The sequence below is a fragment of the Lissotriton helveticus genome, chromosome 8, assembly GCF_964261635.1.
Source record: "Lissotriton helveticus chromosome 8, aLisHel1.1, whole genome shotgun sequence".
In the NCBI taxonomy this organism is placed as follows: domain Eukaryota; kingdom Metazoa; phylum Chordata; class Amphibia; order Caudata; family Salamandridae; genus Lissotriton; species Lissotriton helveticus.
Window position 1 is genome coordinate 1719832201 of NC_136069.1, and position 20812 is coordinate 1719853012.

Sequence of the window (20812 nt, forward strand, 5' to 3'; positions counted from 1 at the left end):
GAATGTATATATAGACTAATTAAAGGACTACGCTAATACATATTCATCCTCCCTCTCTATAGATTCAACTTCCTCACACCGGGCCCTATTCACAGAACTAACTTAAGACAAAATCCTGAACTTACTACTTTTGGTATTCACAGAAGGCATTTAGTAGTAGTAAAGGATTTTTTCTTAAGTTTGTCTTAACTTAAGACAGACTTAAGACAGACTTAAGACAGACTTAAGACAGACTTAGAACCGACTTAGAACCGACTTAAGACCGACTTAAGACCGACTTAAGGCAGACTTAAGGCAGACTTAAGGCAGACTTAAGGCAGACTTAAGGCAGACTTAAGGCAGACTTAAGGCAGACTTAAGACAGACTCATCAGGAGCGCCACAGCAATTACGGAGAATAGAGGACGATCGGGCGCTGGAAGCGGAAGACGAGAAACCGTCCATGCGGTCCGGGTAAGGTCGTGTAACACGACGAATTGCGAATTGATTGTTTGATTGTTTGAAAATACTAGTATTACTCATTTGATTGTTTCTGAGAGATTCTCTATTTGCAAACAAGCACAGAGTCGCAATACTCTGTTTAGTCTTTGCAGATAGTGAAGGGTAGGTAACGCAGGCTTTTGTCCCCATTGTAATCCGTCGTGCCTGCTTCCCTCTCCATTTGATTGATTGTTATCCAAGCATTTACTGTTTTGGAATTGGTTCTCTTTGGATCATTCTCTATTTGCAAACAAGCACAGAGTCGCAATACTCTGTTTAGTCTTTGCAGATAGTGAAGGATAGGTAACGCAGGCTTTTGCCCCCGTTGTAATCCGTCGTGCCTATTTTTATCCCTCATTTGATTGATTGTTTATCCGAACATTGATCGTTCGGAATTGGTTCTCTTTGGGTCATTCTCTATTCACAAATAAGCACAGAGTCGCAATACTCTGTTTAGTCTTTGCGGATAGTGAAGGATAGGTAGTGCAGACTTTTGTCCCCTTTGTAACCCGTCATGCCTATCTTCGCCCCGTTTGTTGGTAGTTGGTTCAGCCCGGACCGCTTATTAGAGGTGAACCATCCGGCTCCACTGGAGGGCACCCGACATGTTTACTAAATATGGACTAGTCGCCGTGGCTTATAGTAAGCTATGGCATAAATACACAAGAAAGGATCGGGAAAATCAGTGGCCACTGATAGGATCCTTTGATAACGATAAAATAAACGCGCTGGGAACAGCCCTTTATAACAATAAGACAACACCCACTATGCTCGATAGCTTCGGCATGTGGCGCAAAGAAACAGAACAGCGGAAAAAAAGAAATGAGGTCAGGTTAGAAAAGGAATTACGCAAAGCAGCTCACCTAGCCGCTAACAAATTAAAGGAAGAAATAAAAGAAAGAGAGGAAACCAAGCTAAAACAAGATTCCGAATCATCGGGCCAGTGTCCCGTCAGGACACCCTCTACACTTTACCCCGAGCTACCTTCGAAACAGCGAACGAACGATGATTAACTACTAGGTCCCCCGATCAACTACATGCCCCCTCCATATGCCCCTTCCCAACCCTTAGCGCAGCACCCGCAACCCCCAACGACAGGCGAGAGTAGTGCCGGAGCCTCGGTCCTCATGGCCTCTGCGCCGACCGAACCCCTCGCACTCAGCGCAGCGCGAGCAGCGACTTCAGATGATCCCGAAGCTGGGAGGAAAGACCCTGCGAGATCGAATAGATTAAATAAGGATGAACGAGCTGGGATCGATAAGATTGTAAAGACACTGGTGGTGCGAAAGGAAAGTGAGGATTATGTAACGGATATGGACAATACATATGCCAATAGCCACAGACGACACTTTGTCGTACGCCTTTGTTACCACACCCTTAATGCCTACGAAGACTGGTACCAAGGAAAAGGCCCTAAAAACCTAACGACTCTGTATAGGAAAGTTGATGTCGGAGATGGGGGTGAGTGTGATGTGACGAATCTCTTCACGCGTACGCTTGAAGTTTTCCGCCATCTCACGGAACTGAAACCAGAGACTAACACCACGACTCCTGCAGCGACTGAAGCCAGAGTAGAAAATATTGACACTATGATGCCCATAAAGGAGGCCGCTCCTTATTGGGTCCCCCCACGAGGACAGGGAACACACGACGATATTAACCACCAAGATGCGAGAGGGAGGGTCGTTTACAACTGGGTTTACTAACCATGGGATCGGCAAGACATCCTGACTTTCCGAAAGTCCTTGCCTGATCTGCGAAAGAACCCCACAGCCTTCTATACAGAATTAGCCACCGCTTTGGGTTCGACGATTATGACCCTAGCGGATATCGATTTGTTTTTCGGGTTATGTCTGCCAGCCGATGTGTGGAAGCAAATCCGGAAAGTCGACCACCTTGAGCTGTTCGGACATACCTGGATACAACTCGGTGATGTAGACAAACAGCGAGGGCCGGGACAGAAACCTTTGAAAGCCATTCTAGACCTACCAGATAAGATCGTGCAGAAATTAAAAACCCTAGTCCCAGAAAGGAAGGTGGACTGGTCGATAGTAACGGCCTGTCGCCAGAAACCCCAGGAAGACGTATCAGAATACTTCTCCCGGTTTGAAACGGTGTTCTCCGATTACAGCGGCCAGGACATGACCACTGCAACCGGACATCACTTGTTTGTCCAGAACTATGTGAAAGGCCTGACACCAGAAGTCTCGCAGAAACTACAGACTAGCGAGAGTAGTTGGGCGGCCTCCAAGCCTGCAGCTATCCTTCAGATGGCTCAATACTATGAGCGATAAAAGAACGAGAACGATCGAGCGACTGAGAAAAAGAAAAAGGACTTGAAAGAGAGGGTGATGATTGCTCAGTTGCAAGGGGTGACTATAGGAAGGGAACAGTATAGAGGGAACTACCAGTCGAATGCTCCTAGAAATCCACCCCCTAGAGACCGCACACCCGCACCCGGCGCTCCACGAACCGACCTCGATGAGAACCAGTGTGCGTTTTGCAAAGGATTTGGCCATTGGAAGTCTCAATGTCCAGCTCTGCAAGAAGCACTCAGAAATAAAGACACGAGAGACGTAGCGGGCGGGCCGAGAAATAGAGGACAGGGACGAGGGCACACAACCGACACCAACAATGACAGACCTGGCAGACCGAACACGTTTGACCGTCCCCGACAGAATCAGTACCAACAGTCTGACTTCGAGAATGCCCACGACTTTGCATAGGACTGCCAAGGGCAAGGAAGGGATCCAGTCGAGCTCTATGTTGACCAGCAAGGTCCTTATGTCACCGCTAAGGTCCTAGGTACGAAGTCTCCATTTCTGGTAGATACTGGTGCAACACATAGTGCGTTGTCTAAACGATTGATTCCCAGGGCACCCTTGTCTGGCTCACATGTGACATCAATAGGTTTTGATGGAACGCCCTCCACTAATCCCTTGTCCACACCGATCTCTTTTAACTTGGACAATAACACCACTGACACAATTTTTTTGCTCTCCTCCAACACCCCCGACGCCATTATGGGACTTGACTTGTTGAAACATTTTTGAGCTACTATTAGGTGTTAACAAGACGGAGTTCGAGTCATTTTGTACGACAACCCAACGCTGCTCAGATCTTGTCACACACAACGCATGTTTTCCATCACTGTCGCTGACTTGTCCTTACTCGACACCCTACCTCTGTACCTATGGGCAAAGACTGACTCGGACGTTGGACGCATGATGATAGACCCTGTACACATAACTGTTCCACAGGACGCAGTGCTCCCAAAACTCCCACAGTATCGGATATCGCCGGAAGGCGAGAAGGCATTGGTAAAAATCATCCAGTCCCTGGTAGACGCAGGAGTGGTAGAAGAAGTAGTTAGCAATGTTTGCAACAGCCCTATCCTACCCATTGTGAAGAAGCAGGGTGAGGGAGATGAAAAAGCGTACCGCTTCATCATCGACCTACGAGAAGTCAACAAAGTAGTCGTACCTCAGTACCCTGTAGTCTCTGACATCACCACCATTCTGACCCTGATTCCTTCCACTGCCACCACCTTCACGGTAATCGATCTCAAGAACGCATTTTTCTCCATCCCCATCCACTCAGACAGCCGCTACCTTTCGGCTTCACTTTAAAATCCCGCTCATATAGATTTGGTAGAGCACCCCAGGGCTACACTGAAAGTCCAAGCATCTACAGCCAGGCCCTCAAGAGACAGCTGGATGCAGTCCAGTTACCGGACGGAGTGGTGTTGATACAGTATGTCGATGATATCCTTTTGGCGGCCGACACCACTCCACTTGCAGTCACAGCCACCATCCAACTCCTGCACTTCCTCGCGGAAAACGGCCACAAGGTCTCCAAGAAGAAGTTGCAATTCTGCCAACCTCAAGTCACTTACCTAGGCCACCTCTTGTCCAAAGATGGGAGAAAACTCACACCCGATCGAATTCAGGCTATTCTTGAGACCCCTATCCCTAGAACCCCGAAGCAAGTCCGCTCTTTGGTAGGCCTCACCTCCTTCTGTCGACAATGGTTGCCAAATTTCAGCCTCATTGTGAAACCACTACTTTCCCTACAGGCTAAAGATGTCCCCTTCCCGCTCCCTTGGACCCCTGAATGCCAATCCTCCTTCAAGGAACTACGAGACGCCCTTTGTTCAGCACCAGTCCTAGGAACCCCTGATTATACAAAACCCTTCCCTCTCTACACCCACGAAAGGGAGGGATGCGCTTTGTCTGTCCTGACCCAAACCATCGGCCCCAAACAACGACCATGTGCCTATTTCTCTGCCACTCTTGACCCTGTAGCGAGAGCTGTGCCTGCCTGCCTTCGAGCGGTAGCTGCTGCTGCTGTCTCTATCCGACAAAGTGAGGGGATCGTACTCTCGAATTCCCTCACGGTACTAGTGCCCCATGCTGTTGACACCCTCCTAACTGACTGGGTACGAACTGACACTGCTCGCACCTCACGTCACGTTGAAATGATGCACCACACTGAACCCAGCCACCTTGTTGCCTCTGCCTGAGAATGATCCCGATGTGCCCCCTATACATGACTGCGTGACCCTCACGGACGAACAGACTAGGAGTAGAGTGGACCTTCGAGACATAGCTTTCCCAGATCCTGACGGAGAGCTATGGGTGGATGGCTCTTGCATCAAACTCACCGATGGCACCACCTCAGCTGCGTATGCAGTCACCACAGCCTGAACGGTAGTTGAGACCGCCCGCATCACACAGAAATCTGCACAGGCAGCAGAACTGATTGCCCTCACACGAGCTTGTATCCTAGCAGCAGGGACAACAGCAAACATTTACACGGACAGCCAGTATGCCTTCGGGGTGGTGCATCATTTCGGACTCCTTTGGAAGGAAAGGGGATTCCTGACCTCACAAGGCACCCCCATCCTACACGGAGATCTAGTCTCCGCTCTGACTGAAGCAGTTCTCCTTCCCAAACGACTTGCTGTGATCAAATGTCAGGCACACAAAAGGGTGACAGATATCGTCGGACAGGGGAATGCATTGGCGGACCTCACCGCCCGGACGACAGCAGAGAATAGGACGACAACACGCATATACGTGACCAGGTCACAAACAGAAAAATGGAAGGACGCTAGGGAGACCATTAGGGACATCCAGATAGCTAGTGCACCACACGAATTGACTGAATGGGCACGGGTGGGACTGAAGGACGATGAAGGCTGCTGGCGGAAAAAAGACACGAACAAATGGTTGCTACCCAATTCATACTTGATCCCTATACTGACCATGGCTCACTCCCCTGCACACATAGGAGCAGCCCCTATGGCTGAACTTGTCTCCCGAGTGTGGCATAATGACAAAATTACAGACTCAGCCAAACGCCTTGTCCAACAATGCCTAGTTTGTCTGCAACACAACCCTGGGAAAGGAACTGTCGTGCCCCGAGGAGGATTTGGGGTCCCCAACCACCCATTTGAAGTCTTACAGATGGACTATATTCAGTTAGAGATATGTCAAGGACTGAAGTATGTATTTGATGTTGTATGCGCTTTTAGCAAATGGGTGGAAGCCTACCCGACGCGTGACAACACTGCCATTGCCACTGCAAAAGTACTACTGAAAGAGTTCTTCCCTCGCTACGGCCTTTGCCGTATTTTATGGAGTGACAATGGCCCCCATTTCATAGCCGAGGTTATTCAGCTTATCCTGAAAGGATTGGGGGTACGACAGAAATTCCACGCAGTTTTTCACCCCCAATCTGCTGGACTGGTCGAGCGGCACAATGCCACATTAAAACTAAAGCTGGCGAAAATAGTGGCTACCACAGGACTAAAATGGCCAGACGCTCTTCCCCTGGCATTGCTGTCAATGCGTTCCACCCCCACCAAACACCACTTGACCCCTTACGAGGTCGTTTTCGGCCGGCCCATGAGTATCTGGTCTGCATCCAAACCGACATCTATTCACGACGTCCCGGACGTCCTAATGTCTGACTATCTGCATAACCTAACTAAAACACTGTCTGTTATTCATCATCAGGTGCTGCAGGCCATCCCCGATGCTTCCAGGGGCCCCGGACTTACCATCCAGCCTGGAGATTTCGTCCTAATTCGGAACTTCCAGCGGGAGAAGAGTCTGGAACCCCGCTGGACGGGCCCCTGGCAAGTCTTGATCACCACCCGAACAGCTCTTCGAGTGGAGGGGAAGCGAAATTGGCTGCAGGCACATCATTGCAAGAAAATCTCTCCGACCCTGACGTCGACCGAAGACGTGACCACCCAAGAAGAGCTCCTGAACAAATACCGACCATCCCTGAGCTGCTACCCTGAGACAGAGACACTCGAATTGGCGAAATTCCCTGATCCCACTGTGCCATCCAGAGAAGGATATAACCTGCGACGAAAGAAGGGAGCTTCGGCTAAGCAGACCACTGACTAAGTTACAATTCTCAGACTGGTGGCCTAACACTACTAAGGTTGCCAGGAGAGAAGCCCAACGAAGTTTGTGGTTCTGCCCACTACCGAGCACCTTGAAGATGATGGAAGCGCCCGATACGAAGATAATGGAAGCAACCGAACATCCGAATACCGACTACAGAAACCCGAAAACTGACAGGTTGCACAGCTCAAAGACTATTGCTCTTCTTATCGCTCTTCTCTTTTGCCTCCTCCTCCTCATGACCACCTTCTGGATCGTGGAAGAGAACGCACCGGCTCATAAGACATTTCTAACGACTGCACAGCCTACCACCATGAAAGAACACTACCTGGTCTCTCTTTCACCTCAAATCTAAGAAAGGCGTAAGGAGTTCTGGAACAACTCCTTCGTACAGTTGCTGCACCAACACAACCTTGCTGCCAATGCCACGAATTGTTGGATCTGTGGGTTGATACCACATGCCACCGGACATTCCATCCCCTTCATCCCTTCACCTTTCTCTGTTCATGGTTCCTGCCTCCTGCCTTGCTTGGCTGATCCTCTTGCAAGAGAGCTACAGAGACAGTGCCACTTCCAGCGGAACTATGTCACACTTTTATCATGGGGTCTGGTTGAACAAAACCGGAAGAACTGCTGCTCCCTTCTGCCCTCTATCCTCCAACGCTTCTGTTCACAGGGACATCCCCGCCAAAGAAAGGGTGGAGATGCAAGTATTCAACAATCCAGCCAGACCCACCTTCTCCTACCTCCGGAAACGAACGGCTGCCACCCTGACTGTGGCCCTATCTGTCGTCAATGTCTCGGGCCTTGTATGCATCACAGGCCATGGGACACAACTGGTGGGCCACAGCGCTTGCCGCATCACCAGAACTTTGGACTCGACCGACCCACCCTCTTTTGTCACCTCTCCAAACATGTACTTCGTCTGTGATACAAAAGCCTACACCTGGCTCCCAAAGGGCTGGGGAGGTACCTGCTACATTGCCTTCATCCTTCCTCCGACCTATGTGGCTCCGGCAAAAACGAGCAAAGGACATTGAGCAGGCCGACTCCACTGGAGCACAATTCTTGGATGCAATAAAGGGACTTGTTCCACTTTGGGGTCCGATGGCGAACAGTCGTGCCATTCGGCATTTGTCCCAGGCAGTCGAAACCACGATGAACATTACAGCTGGTATCCTCACAAACAATACAGCCGAGCTTCAGGCGGTCCGTCTGGTGGCTCTTCAAAATCGCCTTGTTCTAGATGTGGTTCTGGCGGACCGTGGAGGAGCATGCCGTATCATCGGGTCCAGCTGTTGTACCTACATACCACACAATTCACCCTCAGTCTACAAAGCCATTGAACACCTCCACAGACTCTCCTCAGAAGTTCATCAGGAACAAGACGGATGGTCACTTGGGAGTTGGTTCTGGAGTGCTGTAAAGGACTGGGGATGGAGGTTGTTCATGATCGTACTGATACCAATCGTCGTAATATGTGGACTCTGCCTGGGTATTCAATGCTTGCCGCCTCTGTGCTCACTGTTTGCTAACTGTATTTGCCCTAAGACTCCGAAATTCAAAGCTGAACGTATGAAAGCTTTGTATGATATCGAAATACGTAATATAATGGGGATAGACATAAATTGACAAGCTGGCTAGATATGTTGAAAAGGGAGGACTGTTAAAATCTGGATTGTGGCGTAAACATTATCGGCGCCATCTTGTCCGTTTCAGATCCATACGTGCGCGTAAGCAGCAACCATTTTGATTGCCATGGCCTCTCTGCCCATCCCGATAGCCAGCGTCTCTCTCTCCCCCTCACTCCCCGGCCTCGCAAGCATCCCCGACAGCCCCCGGTCTCTCCTGCTTGGGTCATAAACGCACCTCCAGCGCGACCCTGTCTCCGAGCCACATCCCGTGCTGAACACCCTCACTCTTTCATCTCATTCATAGAACAGGCCCTTTTGATAACCTCTTCCTCCCTGCCCGATTGTCCGGCCTGACCCCAGGCCATCACCTAGCTCAACAGATGCAGTTTATTGCCCCCTACAGTAGGACCTCGCCCCACATCAAAGGAGCGGGGATTAATCAATGCCTTCACACCCCTAGATTCGAACGATCGCCCACATTCCTGTTCCCAGCGGAATGTCCAGCTGCGCGATAGCCATCATGCTGAGATTTGGGTGGGGACCTCTACTGTAGATATGTGTGAGAACGGGCCTGAACTGGGGATTCCAAAGATGCCTTTTTGAACTTCAAAGCAATAACACGGATGTCATAAATGTAATAAAGCCATAAACCTGTGTATAAGAGGCCAGGCCTCAGAGATGCGGTTAGAGCACCTCGAGAAGATACCCTGTTGTCTGATTTGACGTGTTCTGCTCCGTCGGAATAAACTCCTGTTTCTTGCCTTCCTGTCGCCAGCGCCTGCCTCTTTGTTTGGTAATATCGGATGGTATGAGAGGCGGCTAACGCTGGGCAAACACTGAAGGTTCCTGGTCGACAGCGGCCCTACCTTTTCTCAACTTTACTACTGCTAAATGCCTTCTGTGAATACCAAAAGTACTAAGTTTAGGATTTTGTCTTAAGTTAGCTCTGTGAATTGGGCCCACTATGTATGTCCTGAAGAGGATCTCGATTTTATGAATCGAAACACCATCGACCCCTTACAACAGGAACTCCTTACATTCTGTACACTATAGAGGAGTTTCCACAAGTGTTGTCAAAGCGATGTCTTTGTTTTTAAACCACCCTCACTTTGTCACATCGCGCACATTGTCACTTTATTATGTGAGCACCTGAATACTATTGTTCCTCTTTGCATAATAAATTGCAGCCTTTAACTGACTTACATGTCCCTTTATATAATTACAAACTGCTCCCTAAGATATTACATATCTTCTTAAATTCTATCTTAGTGTCTTCTACGGGGACACTTTGTGTGCCTTTTGAACCCTTTGTGGCCACCCCAGAACCATTGTTCTCCGAAAAACAGTAATCCACCCCAGGTTCACATATCAGGGTTCCCTTGTTTTTCTTGCCTCCTGATAGTTTATCAGGTATGACTAATAGGTCATTGTGACGGGGTGGTGTAGGACAGATCCGAGACTAACCTGAATACGACCACTAAACATGCGAACAGTACCATCTCCCCTCTTTTCACACAGCAAGCTGAGAACTGGAGGCGTTCTGACCCAGCGGTGTTTTTGCCCGACCAGGAAGGCAAACACTGTTTCTTTAACTGGGCTGAGTTCGAGCAAAGCCCCACTCCCTGTCGTGACATGGAGGAGGATGACGCGGTAAATAGTAGAAGAGAAGACACACCAGTGTATTGTACACCCGGAGGAAACGAAGGCATGAGCGGAGGTGAGAGAGCAGAGGATAGCGTGGAGAGAAGGTGCAGAGAAGTATCGGCAGAGGAGGCGTCCCGACGAGCAGCGGAGCCAGGAGGCCCAGTGGCGGTGCGTCCGTTGGGGGCGTTGGGGCGTTGCTCCCCCGCCCGCACCCGCGGCTCCCTCTGCGTACTTCTCTGAACTGAAGTAAACTCTCAGTTTACTTAAGTTCAAATTGAAAGACGCCGAGGGACAATGCCTGTCAGTCAGCATGATGCAGCACCGCCCACCCCCTTCAGAGTCTGAAGGGGGTGGGCGGTCCTGTGTCATGTTGACTGACAGGCAATGTCAGGGGCAGGCAGCAGCACAGGTGCGCATGAGTGGGGACGGAGGGCACATTTTTCAGCCTTGCCCACTCATGCGCACTTGTGCCTGCTCGGTTGGCGCATGCCCATTAGAAGAGCGAAACCTTGCTCTCCTAATGGGTAGGCGGGCAGAAAGCAACCATGCCCTGTGTCAATCCTGGCGCTGCTCCAGCACCAGGATTGGCTGAGGACGGTTTCCGCTCCAGTGAAGGCGCCGAGGTACCAGAAGATGCGGCCCTGACCGGCGGTCTACCTTCTTTATTCTAATTCCCCGGTCCCCAAACCCCTGCCCCACCCTCCCACCCTCCCCGCGCGACCCCCCCACCAGTACAGACATCACAAACCATGTGCTTCAAAAAGGAGCCTATAGCCTACGTAGCAGAAAAATTTAGTCCCGGCGGGCGATGGAAGAAAGGGAACAGCAAAGCAAAGAAACTATTCCTAGCGAGAGACCTCTACAAGTTTTGTTTTTTTACGTTTGTTTGGCATTTTAAACAACGCTTACATAAATTAACATAGCTTCAGCATTACTAGGAGGCAGGAGGGGAGGAAGGGCAGTCGGAACATATTCAGCGCTTACCAGTTGACATAACAGGGAGAATTACATAAAGTTGAATACAGAAAGGTATACATTAACAGTACAATCATGGTCGGCAATCAGAAAGTCTCAATTATGACAGTCAGATTAGAGGTCCGGATGCATGTCCAACGTCCCGAATAATATTTCCAGAGTTATGAATTAGGGTTACTTTACAATACTGCCTCACATTATATGACACCTTCTGCAGTACAAACGGGTGTTCCCCAGTTCAGATCGACATGTTTCTAGGGTGGGGGTGGGGGCGTGTCACGTGATCTTAGATACATTAAAAACGGTTCGCAGATGTCTTTTGGATGAGCTTGCATAGGCATCAGCTTCCAATAGGTGGCCTATTGTTCTTTGCAATATGTGGCTTCTTGTAGCCACAGTGCAGCCCAAGGGCCGCTCTCCTCCCCCAATGTTTAGCTAGTTGGCGCTAAGCTAATGTGAAGAGCATTGCAAATAAGCGACGAGAAGTCAGTGGCAAATTTTTAACAAAGCCAAGGAGACTGACTAGCGGAGTTAAAGTAATCTGATGCCCAGTAATTCGCTGAAGTATAGAGATTATCTCGCGCCAGTAGTCTGCGTTTTAGGACATTCCCAGGCCAAATGTAGAAACGAGGCCTAAGGTGCTAAGCATTTTTAACATCGTGCCTCCTCCCTCAACCCCATGCGCTGCAGTTGTAGGGGTGTACAGTATAGTCTATGTAGAAATGTAGAGTGTATGAGGTGCAGTCTGTAGTTAGGTGATGAAGCAAACAGCGATTGTATGCATGCTTCTGTCCGTGTGCCTCCCAATGTTTTTATGGCTGATGACAACGAGGGGCAAATGTTAAGGCAAAAGCTTACAATATTCCATATACAATACACAACGTTTGTGTCCTTCATGCGCCAAAAAAAGGAAGAGTTTTACATATTTGTGATTTCCTTCTAACAGTATATACTTTTGTGTATTTATTCTGTTCACGTGTTTGCTTTTCTCAGATGGTGCAGAGAGATGTGTCTTTATGGGTATGCTGTGCTGTAATTTCACAGTGTGAATTTGATTCTGTGACTTGAATTCACGGTGCGTTGTTTATGCTGTTCTGCCATGATTTTACTGCTGATTGTTTCTGTACACGTTTGCAGCGCTTGCACACTGATATGGTATATTTTTGTGCTGTGGGGTCACAGTGAGCTATTACTGTTGGTTTCCTACATTATATGTCTGTGTCTGTAAAATCATGTTTCTGTAGGTTCACTCATACCTATGGAGTTTCTACATAAGGCTGGCCACGGGCAACAGTAGAAGTGTAGGGCATTCCTTGGCGCTTCTGGCAAAGATTGTCCTCTAGAGCTCATAAAAATTGGCAATTTCTTAAATGACAAATAATTCAATTGTATTGCTTTATTAACCTTCCTGCTTTCTCAAATTTGCTTAAAAATGCACTATTTGTCCAGTCTTTTTCAATTTGTTCTCCCCAGAGGCCCCGGAGGTTGTACGGGCTCACTTGCTACGCTCGCTTGCCGCCATGCGGGCTGGCAATAATTTGCCGCCCAACCACTTTCAAATGTCACCAACCGCCACTGCAGGAGGCCAACGTCAAGGCGCATCGCCCAGTTTCCCAGGTACGTTTACATATCGCAGACTGGTTAGGTAGAAAGGTTTTTAAACCATTCTGAAACACCTCTCGATCGGACCTGTCACTCCCTTCCCCGAGCACATTCGGCACTACGTTACAGCATTCTTTTGCTTTAGTAATTTGTGCACAACATAACATTTGTTTGATACTAAATGTATATTCGAAATCCTATATCACCACTTCGTTATATACAACGATGTAATCAGTATTATGACATCAATGCCGGATTCTTGAATTGTACTGGTAAGAGTCCGTCAACGCGTTTCGATGGATACAGCAGTTTTATACCATCTTTATCAAGACTTGTGAATATTCTGTCATGTCAAGGGGAGTCAATTGAAAGTTCACACCCCTTGTTAGCGTTGCTGTCTACCGTAATATAAGTAATTGATTAAAAGGAGGCTTTGGTAGATGGCAATAGGTCTTGGTTATTTGCGAATACCTCACGATTTTGTAAAAAGCTTAAAAACTAAAGTTGAAAACGTATAAACTGTCCCGTGTTCCAAAGTGGAAAAATACTGGTCATATGATCCACTTCGTTGTGGTCTGTACAAGGTATTCAATAGATACCAAGATCTCAAAGACGGCAGGAAGCTTAATAGCAATACCCGTAATGTACGTGGTAAAGCAAGCCGGGCTGGGGATTTCACTGAAGGCTGCTTACTCTGTAGTTCTCTTCAGTGTTGTCCGTAACTTGGACCCCCAGTTACGACCCCTAAATATGCGAACAGTACCATCTCCCCTCTTTTCACACAGCAAGCTGAGAACTGGAGGCGTTCTGACCCAGCAGTGTTTTTGCCCGACCAGGAAGGCTAACACTGTTTCTTTAACTGGGCTGAGTTCGAGCAAAGCCCCACCCCCGGTCGTAACGTGGAGGAGGATGACGGGGTAAATACCGGAAGAAAAGACACACCGGTGTGTTGTACACCTAGAGGAAACAAAGGCGTGAGCGGAGGTGAGAGAGCAGAGGATAGCGTGGAGAGAAGGTGCGGAGAAGTATCGGCAGAGGAGGCGTCCCGACGAGCAGCGGAGACAGGAGGCCAATGTCAAGGCGCATCGCCCAGCCACGCTTCAGGGGAAGCGTGGCTTTCCCAGGTACGTTTACGTATCGCAGACTGGGCGGATAGAAAGGTTTTTAAACCACGCTGAAACACCTCTCGATCGGACCTGTCACTCCCTTCCCTGAGCACATTCGGCACTACGTTACAGCATTCGTTTCCTTTAGTAATTTGTGCACCTGTGTGAATTCCTCACCCCCTTTTCCCTGGCACTGTTAATATATCGGGCACCTGACTGAAGCAATACTATTTTCTTTTCTTGGATGTAACGATGTCCGACCGGCGCCTAAATCCCCACAAGGACTCTGGAGAGGAGAAGAAGAGGACTGGATCTCTGGAAGGAATGTCTTTCCCCAGAAAAGGAGGACACTGAAACCCCTCTCCCATACTACAGAAGCGTTGTGCGCTGAAGGTGATTACTAAAACCAATAAAACCCAATTTACCTTCCTTTCGTGTCCCCTCGAGTCATTCCAGTCTGCCACAGTCATACTATATTTGAGTTCAGTCCCTCTATCTCCTGGACTAACATTTGGCTGCTTGCGAGCAGCCATTGCTGTCAATTATAAGTATGCGTCAATACTAAACATTTACACATTTGTGGCAAGGGGTGAAGCAACCCACCAAAGCAGATGGTGCCCATCATTGATGAGTACCTTTACTGTGTACGTAACATGTGCTGGATACAGCAAAAAATATTGTTTGTGGAGTGTGAATAAACACATCACATTTGAAAAAATCATTTTGGCTCATCAGCTTCATTTCTTACCTAAAACTAGTTTTGTGTGATCTCAGTCCTTCTCTGATGTCCAGCAGGTGCCCCGACTCCTGCTGCTGCCCTGCCAGGGGGAGGTGGGCAACAGTCATCCAAAGTGTCTGTGTCACTCACATCAATTGTGGTGCCTTTCCTCACAGCCATGTTATGGAGCATTGCGCAGCTTGCCACGATTTTACAGCATGTCTCAGGGCTGTATTGCAGTGCCCCTCCACTTTTATGTAGGCATCTGAACTGGCTCTTTAGTATTCCAAAGGTACGCTCTATGGCGCTGTGTGTAGATCTGCGTGCCCTGTTGTACCTCCTCTCCCTTGCATTTGCTGGATCCAGATACAGGGTCAGGATGGAGTCTGGCACTGCATAGGCACTATCACCTGCAGGGATACAAATCATAGGTAAGTCAATGTTCCCCACGTAAAAGATGTAGTGGATGTATGTATGTGTGCCATTGATTCACCTAGCAGGTATCCCTCTCCAAACTCTCCAGCACTCAGAAGTCTGTGTATCCCTCTATGTCTGAAGATGAAGGAGTCATGTGTGCTGCCAGGGTATTTTGATACAATGTTGTTGATAATGTGCTTAGCATTGCACACAATCTTTACATTCAGGGAATGGTAGCATTTGCGGTTCCTGAGCACATATTCTGTTGCTGCTGGGGGTGTGAGGGCCACATGGGTCCCATCTATGCAGCCAATCACATGGGGGAAACGTGCAATTTGGTAAAAGTCAAGTTTGGTTTGCTGTAATGCCTGTTGGGTGCTGGGGAAGAATACATGATGTGATAGCCTCTGTAGCATTCCATCCAAAAAGGCATGGAAAAAGCGAGATAGTGCACTCTGTGACACCCCGCCAACCTCTGCTATGACTCCTTGAAAACTCCCTGAGGCCAGGAGGTGCAGTGAGCACAGGACGTGCACATCGGTGGGAATTGTTTGTGTCCTGCATGTTGGATGTTCCAAAAAGGGTTTCAGCTCCTCAATCGGGTCCAAGAAGGTGTGTGGGTGCAGCCTGTACTTCTCATGGATGTCCTCTTCAGTCTGCTGGAACAGCGTGATGCGGAGCCTGAAAATACGTTCCTGTCTCAATCTCCTCTGTGCAAGGGCACTCCTTGCTATCACATATAGTGCTGCCATTGTGGAAGTGTGGGATGGATGGGCGGAAATAGAAACTAGGAGGCTTTAGTGGCTTGTCAATTGTGAGGTTTATTGAAGAAAATCATGATGGGGGTGACGATTTTGGATCCTTGGATAGGTGAAGAGCTGCCTTCTTCTTCCAGGTGGCTTGTGCGATCTTATCTCTGCCAACCCCAGGATGCTCGAAGAAAGGAAAAAGAGGACGGTAAGTACTCTTCTGAGGCTCTCTGAATTACATGGAGTAAACCTTCACCACACCCGGTGCAGAACTTTAGGGACTATAACGGTTCAATAAACGTCTGAGCTTCCTCTTGGAGGAGGCTCTAATGACCCGGTTATTCAAGGCCAGTGTGCAGGAAAAGGGTGGTGGGGACAGTTGAGCTTAGGGACTTGTGCAAAGAATGGTAGGCGACAGCAGTGTGGGGAGCGCTATTTACAGTGCCCTTTTCCCCTTCTCCCGCCTCCCTGTCTTTCCCCGCTATGCCCCGTGTACGGGGTCATTCACCGTCCAAGCCGAAACTCTCCGGAGTTATGGCGGCGGTTGCGCCCTCCTGGGGGGGAGTCGGTGTCCACCAGTCCTCCGACCACTGCTCCGAGTCTTCGACCTCCTCGGCGTTTTCCTACGTTTCGGCGTCTTCGTTCTCCCTTGTTGTGGCATCCCGGCTTGTTTCCGCTTCAGTCTTCTCCTCCTGCCGTACCTCCTCTCGACGACTTCCGGACCCTGTGACGACACGATGTTCTACGTTGGTATCCTCCCTTTCTCCTTGTCCAATGCGTTGTGATTGGTTCCCTCTGTAAGTCCCGCCTCCTCTTCCTGCTTCCTGAAACACAGAGGTTCCGGACCAAGCGCTATCTATGTTATGGCGGAATGGGTCCCTGTCCCATGTGATCCCCTCCGTAGGCGAAGGTAAGAGGTTCGGCACTGCGTCCCCTTGGCGTCCCTCCTGACAAAAAGTTTCAGTTGCATTGTGGGCTGCTTTTTATAACTTGCACCTGGTTACCACCTGCATGCACTTGGTGGTAATTGCGATTTCTTAAATTGAGATTTTCTCAAATTCGCAATTTACAATTTTGTTACATTTCATTAAGATTTCTTATTTTGCGAAACCTGTTTGCGACTTTCGTTAACAGAGAAAATTGCAAACTAGGAAATTGCAAGGATATTCGCAGATTTCATGTTTTCGCAACATAAGAAATCGCTAATTCTGTGATTTCTTATTTTGTAATGCGATTGTGCCTCATACATCTGAAATAGCAAATTTTTAATCGCAAACGTTGTTTTTTGCGAATCGCAGCGTTTGTGACTAAAATTCGGTTGATTCATATGCCCCAAACTGAGAACAATTATTCAAAGCAGAGAAGGGCTTTATTACAGACCCCTCTGCCTCGGCAGGTGATACAACAGGACGGTTTGAGGCAGCGTGATAAAAGGTTGGTCAGTAAGATTGGGGGGTGAGATTCAGATTTTCCAACCATCATATAATGTTAAAACACATTTTACGTCAAGCTGGGCTCATGAGAGGGGCTTTTAAGGGGCTGTGGAAAGGGAGAGGAATGAGGATTGGTAGGGGTCATAAGGAAGAGAAACACAATATTTTGTGATGAGGGCAGCGACTGCTCCTGCGTCCTGTATCATAAGAAGTGCGTTCATGTCTGCCACCAGAGCCCCCTCAGTCCATGCAACAAATGAAACATCACCTGCTCATCCTCAAAGTTGGAGCTTGTGTGCAGAAAGCTGATTAGTGGTTAATCATCCTCATTTTTTGCATTTTTAGCTATAAACCGTAACAAAAAAATCAGTTGAAAATTACCACGGATCTTGGGGTTGGCACTGGGCTTTATTAAAAGCAGGACTGCAATGGTTTGTTCCCAGTTGGGAAACTTTAACAGGGAGCCAGGACCGTCACAGCCATAAGGAAAACTTTAACAGGGAGTCGGGACCGTCACAGCCACAAGGAAAACTTTAACAGGGACCCGGGTTCGTCGTAGCCATAAGGAAATCTTAACAGGGAGCCAAGACTTTTGCAGCCATATGGAAAACTTTAACTGGGAGCAGGGACCGTCGCAGCCATATGGAAAACTTTAACTGGGAGCAGGGACCGTCGCAGCCATATGGAAAACTTTAACTGGGAGCAGGGACCGTTGCAGCCATATGGAAAACTTTAGCTGGGAGCAGGGACCGTTGCAGCCATATGGAAAACTTTAGCTGGGAGCAGGGACCGTCGCACCAATATGGAAAATTTAGCCGGGACAGTCGCAGCCATAAGAAAAACTTTACCTGGGAGCATGGACCGTTGCAGCCATATGGAAAACTTTAACTGGGAGCAAGGACCATTGCAGCCATGTGGAAAACTTTAACTGGGAGCAGGGACCTTCGAAGCCATATGGAAAACTTTAACTGGGAGCAGGGACCGTCGCAGCCATATGGAAAACTTTAACTGGGAGCAGGGACCGTTGCAGCCATATGGAAAACTTTAGCTGGGAGCAGGGACCGTTGCAGCCATATGGAAAACTTTAACTGGGAGCAGGGACTGTCGCACCAATATGGAAAATTTAGCCGGGACAGTCGCAGCCATAAGAAAAACTTTAACTGGGAGCATGGACTGTTGCAGCCATATGGAAAACTTTAACTGGGAGCATGGACCGTTGCGGCCATATGGAAACGTTAACTGGGAGCAGGGACCTTCGCAGCCATAAGGAAAACTTTAACAGGGAGCCGCGACCTTCCCAGCCATATGGAACACTTTAACAGGGATCCGGGACATTTGCAGTCATGTGGAACACTTTAACTGGGAGCCGGGACCTTCGCAGCCATATGGAAAACTTCAACTGGGAGCGGGGACCGTCGCAGCCATAAGGAAAACTTCAACTGGGAGCGGGGACCGTCGCAGCCATAAGGAAAACTTCAACCGGGAGCGGGGACCGTCACAGCCATAAGGAAAACTTTAACTGGGAGCCTGGATCTTTGCAGCCATAAGGAAAACTTTAACTGGGAGCAGGAACCGTTGCAGCCATAAGTAAAACTTTAACAGGGAGCCGGGACGTTCGCAGCCATATGGAAAACTTAAATGGAGAGCCGGGACCTTCGCAGCCATATGGAAAACTTTAACTGGGAGCAGGGACCATCTCAGCCATAAGGAAAACTTTAACTGGGAGCTGATGCCTCATGCATCCATGGTCCAGTTGTAAATAACAAATCACAATACACATCTAAAATGAGCTCATAAATTTCCGTCTTATATTTAGATATAGAGCTATCATTAAAAAGATCTGCATTAAAAACCAAGTAGTGTTTATAGGGCTTCCTACCCTTTTTTAGTAAAGTAGTTTTAGCCTCAAGGGAAAGGGCTGTGTGAGGTATAGTAACCGAAGAACTCACCTCTACTAGTTCAGAAGAAGAATAGCAGTTTCCATGACTAGAGAGGAAAGCTGGTTGGTAGTTGGCAACTTGTGGAAACTGCAGCCTTCTTGGTGGTGACATAATATTCTGAAAATCCTTTCTGCTATCCTTGATTTATTGAAGTTCCAAAGATAAGTGGTAGTCAGTTTATCAATGAAAGAAAGGAAGTTGCTCAACAGTCTGAATGGCAGCCTGCCAGCCGTGGAGCTGTTGACGGGAGTAATCTTAATTATCAAATCTTCCCCACAATTATATATATTTAGATGACCAAGAGTCCACAGCCTTTGGTGTTGGCAATGGTGTTTTGTTTGTTGCATCTAACAGATTCCTTTTTATCAAATTAAGTCAGCAAATATCTTTTTAGAGATTTATCTTAGTAGAGCTTACATCTTGGCATGTTTTCATCAAGGGGATGAATGGAAGCATGAATTTAACACCAGATATGGACACTTGAATATTTGGTAATGTCCTTTGGGTTAGGTAATGCTCCCGCAGCCTTTCAACATTTTGAGAATTATATATTCAGCTATTGATTAGACACATGCATTATTATCTACAGTGATCCTATTTATATATTTTCTTAGTTGTTATAAGAACATTGCTGACATGTCAAAGAGGCACTAAGACACTTAAGGAAACATTCACTCTTGTCAATGTAGAAAAATGTTTATTAGACATACCAGAGGGTGTCTTCCTGGTGTTTCAGATTTCAGAAGAAGGAATGCTGAATTTCTTGTCCGCGGGCCTGCTGCAGACAAACTCTGATACCCTTTGGGAAAGGCTCCCATGTGGTTTTCTCTGCCTACTCCTGAGGTGTTGTCTGACACCGGCTTCCTCAGATGTTTTGAAAGTTTGTCTCAGTTTCCTTACTCCTGTGGGGACACGGATACAAAAAGCATTTACCAACAGCTGACTGATCTTCTAATTTGATAAGATGAATTCATATAAATAATTTTCAATATAGTTTATCATCCTGCATTTACATTCTACAATTTTATTTCTTGATATAAACCTTTTTTATTCTTCAAAAGAAGTAAAGACTGCGAACAAATTTCTTCGTATATTATAGTCATTTTTGGAGTGAAGTAAATCCTGTTCTATGTTGCTCCTGAATGGTCCCTCCATTTTGTTTAGGTATTACTGGGCTTATTTTGGGATTAGCTGAATTAGAATATTGAGGAGTGAAAGTAATTATTGGTATTCAATAATACTTTCATTCATGGGATTACATTGCATGGATTGGGTTCCTGCCACTAAAATAAAAGTGGAAAATGGAAGGTCGTAGGTAAGAAAGACATATATCAGCAATTAAACCATTCTGAGTGATTCAAGCATAAGTGGTAAAGTCTTAGAACATCTGATCTACTTGTTTCCAGACACATGATGTACTAAGAATACTGAAGGAACCACTTGAGTCATGTTGTGACGCAGTTACCTTGAAGGGACCCCTGAACGCCATCTTGTATTTTCTCCACTTCCCCTTTCCCCTGGGCACTATTGTCACTTAGAGGATCTTTTTCAGTTCTCCGGTGATTGCGGGCACTAGATGGCTAGGGTTTTGGCTTTGAGAATTCGTGTCTCACTCCCAGAAGATTTAGCACCACCAATTCTTCCCAATGGTTGTGCTCAGTAATTACAATATCAACATGCATAAAATCAAACCTGT

The 20812-nt window shown here is 47.7% G+C and overlaps 1 protein-coding gene across 1 annotated transcript in view; it reads left to right on the forward strand.

Annotated features, from left to right (window-relative positions):
- LOC144774147 (NACHT, LRR and PYD domains-containing protein 12-like) overlaps nucleotides 1-20812 on the forward strand; it is an 816909-nt gene that overhangs the window by 97257 nt on the left and 698840 nt on the right. The window lies entirely within an intron of this gene.